Here is a 9809-nt window from a genome sequence, read left to right on the forward strand (position 1 = left end):
CTTTTTTAGAGGAAAAAAAGTAGGTAAAATAAGAAGAGGAACACTCAAATCAGTAAAGAGATTACCATGGTAAATCCTCCGATACCCTCCCAGTTCGATCGCAATGGCTTTCAGGTCTTTGAATAATTGGTGGAGACCTGTAGAACCTTAAATATCCACTCTTTAATATCAGGTGCACTCTAAAGAGCGACTGCAACAACTGCAACAAAAAGAAGCTAGGAACGACCCTAAAATTACACTAAGAGGGAATGGTTAAAGTTCTTACGGTTGAGATTCCACTTCTCTGGGAAGTTAATTTTCTAGTTCGAGCAAAGAAACTTGGTATGCGCCACCAAGTACCTCTAGAAATATCTTCGATCAAAGTTATCACCTCAATCGGATATCAGGGTCATCAAATCCCGATTAGTCAGGTTGATTATCCTACCATGATAATTCTTAGGGAAGTAGAGACAAAGAAGGTATCAGAAAGTCAAATTGTCACTAGTATTCTCCTCCAGATAACGAAGGCATAAAACTAATCTCCAAACTTGAGGGCTGAATTGAGCCAGGCACAATTTGTAGAGGATGTAAAGCTTGGCTATAACTTCATCCATTGAGAGTTTGAAAAACATGGTAAAAGGGTATGTAGAGATGAAAGAGTGGTTAGGATGATGACTAGTAAGCCTTTTACCTTCCCGGGGAATCCCGAGGACGAGATTTGTTTTGTCGGTCCACCCATAATCCATTCGAACTCATTAAAGAATAGCACTAGTAATAAGGGAAGGATAAATAAACACAGGGGAGTTCCGTTCCCCCATCTGCTTCTCAGTATTCTCCCTGACATTGAAGTCGTTGTCCTTCTTTAATTCTTTCGACATGATATTGGAGACCGTCCATTCAGGCACGGATGCCAGGTCCAAACTTTTTGGAGGTCCTCTTCATGTTTGCCAGAGGGGATTCCATGTAGACCATCGTCTTTTCTATATCGCCGGTAATGGGAACATTCTCCATAGCATTGGGTGAAGGAACATAGGAAGTTTGCTCTTTTGAGGGGTATCGGCTTTGGGAATCCATTAGAGAAAACTGAAAGAGTTTTAAGAAAAGATGCAGAAAGCTTTTTTGAAAATAAAGGAAGATGAAATATTTTGTTGCTAGAGAGAGAGTTTAGAAGGAGTAAAGGTAAGAAAATAGACAAAGACTACTCTTTTTATAAGAAGTCATCGTCATCTTCTTGGCATCCGATGAAGGCCCCGATTAAAACTGGAACCAACCACATGTCGCATACATTAAATGAATGCGATGTCAAGCATCAGGGATTTGAAAGGACGTTTGGTAGAAGCAATGCATTTTTCCCGCTCAAAGGACTACTCTACTCCCAATGTACTTTAGAACCATCTGGATAAAGGTCTGATTCGGCTACACGCGGCACAAAAGTACCAAACGAAGACACAATTCTGATGCGAGTAAATCTCGGGACATTTGAGTACGGTGCTCGCCCTACGAGACCATACACTCAGGGACTGTGGAAGACTCCTCCGAAATGAGGATCCCCAATGAATCAATGATATTTTCAACATATCAGAGGCACTCGAGAATTTACAAATATTTATACAAAATATGCCAAAGAAACGCAAAGTAAGGGAAATGATAATTTTTATTCATTAAGAAACCCTTCCAATTACAAAATAAGGCATAGCCACAAACGCCCACAACTACCCATATAACACAAAAAAAGAGCATTAGTTGATAGAAGACTAAAATTTCTAACAAACGCCAGATTCTAGTCACTGCATATACCGAGGCTTCAGTGAACCCCAAATGAGAGAGAAGGAGATTGCGGATCTTGAGGTACTGGGCCAGAGGGAGACAGATCAACTAGAGGGATCGAAGGACCAGTATGCGACTCAGTAGGCCCCTCTTAGATATCCTCTTTCAGGAGGTCTAAAAACTATTCGCCCTCAGTGAATCCTTCCTTGTGGGAGGACGTAGTAAAATCTTGTCGAGCCACATCTCCACTATGTGTTTCATTTTCTCAATCTCTTCCTTCAAGTTAAGGATCCATGGATGAACACATCCAATGTTGACAACTTAGATCCGAAGAAGATAACATTCTAAGCTAGCTCTAATTTCACCTTCAACTTATCGAGCTCTTGGATTGCCTTATCCTTTTTTCCCCATAGCCTATATACTTCAGCCTATTGAGTATTGGTGGACTCCTTCTATGACCTGAGGTCCAGCTAAAGATATGTCTCCCACACTTTTGCCCGGGCAAGCTCATATGTAATCTTTGCATGCTCGTCGGCCAATTAATTCGCATGCGCCTACTTCTGAGCAAGCAATGCCTCAAGATGGTCGACCCTCTCCGTATACGTGGAAACTTTCTTCATAAGCTCCTCTTTCACATCCTTCACCTCATCCTTCTGCCAAGAACCGGCAAGTCTCTTTAGTCTCAAACACTATCCTAAATCGAGTCTCCCAGGCCCTAATTCTCCCTTTTAGCTCTTCTATTATTTGCTCATAGAGCAAGAATCTCTTTTTGATCTTGGTCAAAACTAAGTTATCTTGCAACAAAGTTACAACATAATCTCATTCACAAAAGGACAATAAAGTTCTAATAAAAAAAAAGAGGGTGAAATACTCTGAAGCATATCTGTAGGGTGCAATGAAAAATGTCACTCACAAGATCAGCATCAGATTGTCTATCCATCTTTTCCTTCTAAGGGCCTGAGCAATTCCTTCAACCATGCCATATCTTACCCTAAATGGTCCAAGAGATTTACCCCCTCTAGAAACTTAATCACAAACTTCCGAGCACCAATGTGTGATGAAGAGTCGAATGAGAGGAAAATTTAAGGCTGGGGGCTTCGATGGGAATGCAGAAACAGGCTAGGAAATCTTGGGGATAGACACTCTGGTAGGTTTGTAGCCGGCAACACCTTTCCCCCAATCTAAAAGAGGAGTTTCAACTCTCACATGATCTATACCTGGGGATTACACCTCTTCATCCTCGATAATTATGGGCATATTGTCTTGATGATGTGCGATTTGAAGGTCAACTCGGAGACTGCCCCGAATACCATCAGGCCCTATCCAGAAAGTGGACCTTGTCCTATTCCTCTAAAGGCCCATAGAACAACCTACCGAAATAGGTGCCAGTGAACTCACCTTCCTTTCCAAAGATGTACAATTGCTTGATCCTTTCTTGAACAGAGTCGATGGAAGTGGGGAGACTAATTAGAACTTCGGGGGTCTTCCTTGGAGCAATGCCTATGAAAGAAAAAGATGTGAAAACATGAAGCACTAAAGAAAGGGGAAACTGGGATAAGAGCTTACTATAGTCCTTGCCCTCAATCCTCAAACCTCTGAAATATGCCTCCAGGACCTCTCAGCTACCGAGGAAGAAGACTAGATCTTTCAAATCCATTCTTTAATGTCTGGCACTTCCCTGGATACTGCCAAAACCGTTGCGATACAAAAGCAATAAAGTCCAAAAATGGACGCTATATACCGACCCGAGTTAAATGTGATATTCTTACGCTTGTCATTCTACCTTTTTGGGACGTTCCTATCCTCAAGAGAAATCAGCTCATGGGTAGGGACCATAATAATTCGATTAAATCAGTCCCTATCGTGGTCATCTTCTACGTTCACTAGTGCTCGCTTTCCACGACTGATGGCTTAGACAATGCTACCTCTGAACGGCTTTAGAGAGTAGAGGTAAAGAAGGTGTTGAAGAGAAAAATTAACATTGGCCAAATTGGCCAGGAATCAGAAACATGCCACCAACCTCCAAACTCTTGGCCCAAATTAGCCTAGATAGATGTTGGAATGCCGACAAAAATCTAAATTTATGGAATTGATTGGGGACCTGAACCCAAAAGTGAATGGATAAGTGTATACAAAGGAAAAACCAGTCTGATGACTATTAATCCTATCATTTTTATGGGTAACATAAATAACAACATGTTCATCCCAGTGGCAATACCATTGGATAAGGGAAATATGGTCTTCATGGACGAGAGAATCAATGTTGTTCACATTAATGTCCACCAGTTGCTCTGATTCTTTGCTCCACAACTTGATATATGCTTCAAGGTCTATGTGTATAGGAAGAATATCTTAAACTGGGGCTCAGAACCATGCTTCTCTTTCCTTCCTTTGTGAGGCTTCAGAGCTTTTTTCCTATCATCCGCATGAGCAGTGGAGGGAATCTCTGTAGAAGGGGTTTCTTCTATAGGAACAGAAGAAGGAATGGTTTCTTGTAAAAGTATAGAAGTATCGCCTAGTTGGGGCGATACAGGATAATACGTTTCTACTGGAGAATTAAAATTCTGAGAATTTATAAGAACAATATAGAGAAAGATAGAAGAACAAAGAAAATTTAGCAAAAATACCGAGAAAATTGCAAGTGTAATTGGAGGGAATAATTAGCAGAAGAGTATTTGGAAAACGAATGGGTCTCATATCTATATATAGGCGGGAAGCCCATCTTTTCATAACTGTCAAACTTGAAAAAAAACTTCTATTATAAACAGTCATCATGAACTTGCAGTTTGTAATTAACGAAAAAGCCAATTGAGAGTTATCATGTGTCTCAAATAATAAATGTAGACTGCACACAAATTTTGTCACCTTAATGGCGTGATAATGTTGAGATTCCTTCCTTGTTAAAAAAGAATTCAGAGCAAGATTGACTCATGTCAAAAGATTATCACTTATCGGGCACATCTAGAGAATTACCTGACAAGTGGGAGGACTATCTACATTGACAAAATTCGGCCCCGGCCCGTGGCACAACAAAGTGACGACACGTGGAGGGTGAAGATCCGGAATCAACATCTGGGAATAGGGGAGTTATGACCGAAACCCTCCATTTATTCCGAAGCAAAAAAAGTTGAAGGAGCAAGTGCCCAAAGCAGGTCAAACACTCTCGAAGGCGTATTCAACTGTACTTGGATCCCGGCTAAGATCGTGGCCACCATCTGTTACGTTAAAGCAGTTCCAACTAGCAGAAATCTTGATCTTCCACTAACTGTACCCCTAACGTGCAGGCTTTGAGCTCGGAACAGCCATGCTCCACCTTGACTATATATATCCTATCGATATCCTTTGTAAAGATGATCTGAAAGAAAGTAGCATTTGCTACTAGTTTCATTGAGTTTATATTGTGTTTATCAGTAACATAGTCTTTTTGGTTGTTGAGTTTGTACCTCGTTCCATCATCATACCCTCTTGAGGCCTACGATCAATAAATTCCTTTTATCTTGATTTATATCTTATCTTATTACATTTATTTTATTGTATACGCTTTGGATTGATCCGATTGTTAGAGGCCTTAAAAATATAAATTTAATTTTTTATTCTAAAATAAATTTTTGGGTTAAAACAATTGAGTCTAGTTCGAAATTAATCCAATGCCAAGTTAGTCGTATTTAATTTTATAGTGAGATAAATCAAGATTTAAATATTCTTTCTTGTATACAGTTAAAATCGGGCCCACCCGATTTTACTATTTGACCAAGACCGGGAGGTTACATCGAAGGATGGCCTCGTAACAGAACAGACTAAATCACGAGGATAAGGTACCGAGTTCAGAATCGAGGTACCTATCGAGATCAAAGCTAGTAGCAATCGAAGCCAAATGAGGCAGACATCGAGCAAGATCGAAGATAGCACAATAACAAAAAGGTGAGATATCCGTGACTGGTCGAGGATCAGGGCATAAATCTCGGAACGGATCAAATCAGAAATGGTTAATTAGCTAATCATGAAATTTTCTTCTGTAATTAGAATTATACCATAAGTGGAATTCCACTACTATTTAAAGGGGGTTCTAATCATCTGTAATAGACATGGTTCACAGATATCAAAGCAATATAATTCTCTTTCTCGTTTATACTATTGTTCATCAGGATAATGTACATACGTTCAGGAATACAAACTTCTCTTTATGCCTCGTTATCAAACTCGTGTAATTATGAGATCATACCAAAATGAAGGAAGGGCTTAACCTTAACATACCTGAGTCGATTCTCTTGACTATCCTTCCAACACACGTTAATTACGGCAACATGTAATGGTGGATCTAAGTAGGGGAAAATCCATATGATATTCTTGAGAAAGATTGCACTATACTCCCTTAAAATCGCAAAATCCCGTTGCTATTACCTTATGAAATCACGTATGAATTTGTTGTAGCTTCATCCATAACTTAGCAAATATAAGCATTCCTCTTTAAAGCTTATGAATAATATTATTAAGTAGGAATGGAATGTTTGCTTAAAACAAGCAAGGAAATTATTATGGCCGTAACATTTTTGGCTTTCTTGATAACATTTTTTAACCAAATGAGATAAAGTGCTTATCTCTTTAAAGGTTGCCATCTTGCAAATTTATTTAAGAGTCACCTAATGGATCTTACATGGCTGCCACGTTGGGGGAAATTTCCCACTCAACAATTATCCACTTAATTCCTTAATTAATTAGGTAATATCCCATTACCCAATAATTAACCAATTACCCACATAATTAAGAATTATCTCAACTTACTTAAAACACTACTCACTTTTAACATACCTTATACACCTTACTATCATGGTCATGTAGTACCTTGTATGGCACTAATCCATAAATACGGGGTATTGTAGCTTGGACCGTATTTTATCTCAAAATGTCAAACTTCAACGAAATTCATTTTCTTCGATTTGCTTACCCTCTCACCTTCACGAATTTACTCGTCACTTGTTTGAAAAAGCATAATACTTATAATCTCCAAATAATATTGTCCTTGAACTGATGTCAATTATCTTATGTTAAATTCAGCGTACAATACTACCGGATATAACACCGTCGTAATATAATACTACGGAGCGTAACATCGACGTAATACTGTGGGGCTTAACATAATTCACCCCTTTGGAACATTCGTCCTCGAATGTTGACTAATAAATTTATCGGTCTCATAACCGGATGGCTCTTACAAATGATTTTAATATCGTCCTTTCCATTTAGGCAACTGTTCTGTGAATAAATCCAAAGGCCAGGGCATTCCCCCATTTTAGGCCTCTTTCTCACACCACGAATCGTGGTCAGAATCCTTCCAATCTTGTAACTGTTGCTACCTTTTATCATGCAGCCTATACGACTCTGACTTTGTAAGTGTGCCTATGCGACTCTTCTCTCCTTTTCTTTCCTCCAGCTTTTAGCCAATCTCTAGGCCTCACTTTGTAAACATATATATAGCTTAATAAGATGTCCCTCTTGGCATCTATAGGTATACTGAAGTTCTTCGCTCGGTACTTTGTCGAACTTACGAATATTATTATATTTTATTTCATAGACCTGGTTATTCATCCGTACGACTTTACTACATCTAGGTAGGTCATACTATATAATGACTCTTACCTTGGTTTTATTATTATCGAGGTCTGCTACCCAATTCCAGGTTACTCTCTTGCTTCTTATCATAGATGTATAAATCTAAGTCCTTTAATGCTTCCTCGTTACTGTTTATCTTAATAATGACAACCTACTCTCATCTCATACTTTATAACTCTTATCCATCCATTGTTGATTCACGTCAATATTGATCTATAATCTACCATTTATAACTTGACCTTTTATGTAACACTGCCGCTAGGGCTTACGTCTCATCAGGGAACATCTTAAATGATTAGATTGATCCATCTAGGGGCGATAATATACTTCCATAACCGTATTTTATAACATCCCAATGTGACTCACCTTACATGGGTATTTTAATCCCATACAATTCATGAAATCCTCTTCAAGTCATTACTCAATTGAAGGCCCAAACGTCATCCTTTATCTATCACAATCACACCCTCATTCTACTACCAGGGCAGCATTCCATCTCTTCTAAATGCTACTAGTCTTAGACTCCTTTGAGTTTATTCAGGCTATACTGAGTTTTCTATAACTTAGAGAAACCATCAACTCTTCTTGTTTTTTTAGGCTTAATCCCGAGGACTTATCCATTTTCGTCACCTTCCCACTCGCCTTTTCTTATCCTTACTCATGTCTTCCTAAAACCTTGTCGCTCTACCATACTTTAACTTGCGACATACACATATTCATTTATACTACTCGCAACCTTCCTTCAACTTGCTTGCACCATAGATTTCCTTGTGTCATTCTGGAACATCAAGCGGGATATCACATCGTTTCAAACTCTTATTTACTCTCTTAACTAGACCTCTCGATACATAGAAACCATAGGCTGGAAGGTATGCCACTAACGATGCTGCTATCATTCCTGGATACTATCCCAGCGCTTCTAGCCTTCTATTTGAAGTATGGACTATTATCACATCTTTTATATATTTCATAACCTTCCTTCCACATAGGTATAATTCGCATCCACAACTTGAAGCTCTATTATAATACTTGCACCTTTGGTGCATACACAATCCGGTGGGAGCTTCATACTAACTTCTTAGGAGGATGGTACTTCTTCTAACTAGCTTTATTGTAAAGCCGTTATAGAATATGGTTGTTGTACTATCTCTCTTGTACCTCTGATATTAGAGTAAGTCTACAATATTCTTTATCACGATTTCTATAATTTTCTGGGTCTAATAATCAGACTCCTGATTTATTTGGTTGATGTAACTCTTCAGTTTGCTCTTTCTTCTGATCAGCCTTTATGTAGGCTTGAGCTATTTTCCGATCTGCAGTTCCTGGTATTAGTTATTACTTTAGCCTTCGATGGGCGCTATAGAATATCCATGATATAATCTTCTAACAATTCAATCCTCTGTTTATACCCTAGGCTCAATTCTTTCTTTTAACTTATACCGGAGTCTTCTACGGCTGTATGAATGTCAGTATATATGCTGCATGGATAATATTCTGAAATCGTAAGTTCGTTCATGACGTAACTAATTCTGGATCACTGATCGAATAATTCCTTTCGATCCTTCTCAGCTTTCTTTAAATGTAGGCAATTACTTTTCCTGTTCTTTATGCCCCTTTGTTGCGTGCATACTTAACTTATCTTAGTGCCCATATATATTGGAATTCCATACCACTCATATGATCTTGAATATCGCTTTTGATTTTTACTTCCTGTCCGTTAGCCACGGTAGATGCCACTTTCTTATGGAGTACATACAACATTATTGTGAGATTGTTGTTATAAGATCACTTCCTCTTTAGGTCACTAAGCTTAGGTCGAAGCCTTCTTCCTTACTTCCTCAGCTATTCTTTCATTGTAGTACTTAGGGTGGACCCTCTGATTCATACAAGGCTACGAGCTTATTACATCATTTACCCGGCAAAATTTTTGATGTTCTTTCCTACTTGTAATTATCCTTACTTACTTACCTTCATGCCCTTGTGCTCGTAGGGTTGCTTTTGAGCTGATATTTTAATTGTCTTCCCAGTGGCACTCTCTTTTTCCTCCATAACACTCATACGATACCTTTAACTACCCCAACTCCTATCTTAATATTTCTCAAGGTTACGATGTCATATCTGCGAGACTGAATTCACTATATTGGGTGTTACTATATTTATCTTGCATGATCTGCTGATTCGTCTGTAACTACCTGTCTATCCATAACTAGGCTCTTCCTGAGTCAACTACTAACTACTCTTTGGCCCATTCTCATATAAATATTCCACGTAATCTTTCTTGGGTTATTCCTTTTGTCTTAACTTATCTCTCATACTGGCTCCTTATTTATCAAAAATATCCCGGGCCGGAACCCTTACTTACTCTCCTTGACATCGTACTTGCATAATGTTCTGGAATCGTAGCATATCTGTAGGATTTGAATAAGTACAATCTCACCCCTTTCTCATTTTTA

The sequence above is a fragment of the Nicotiana tabacum genome, chromosome 12 (genome assembly GCF_000715075.1).
Source record: "Nicotiana tabacum cultivar K326 chromosome 12, ASM71507v2, whole genome shotgun sequence".
Classification (NCBI taxonomy): Eukaryota; Viridiplantae; Streptophyta; class Magnoliopsida; order Solanales; family Solanaceae; genus Nicotiana; species Nicotiana tabacum.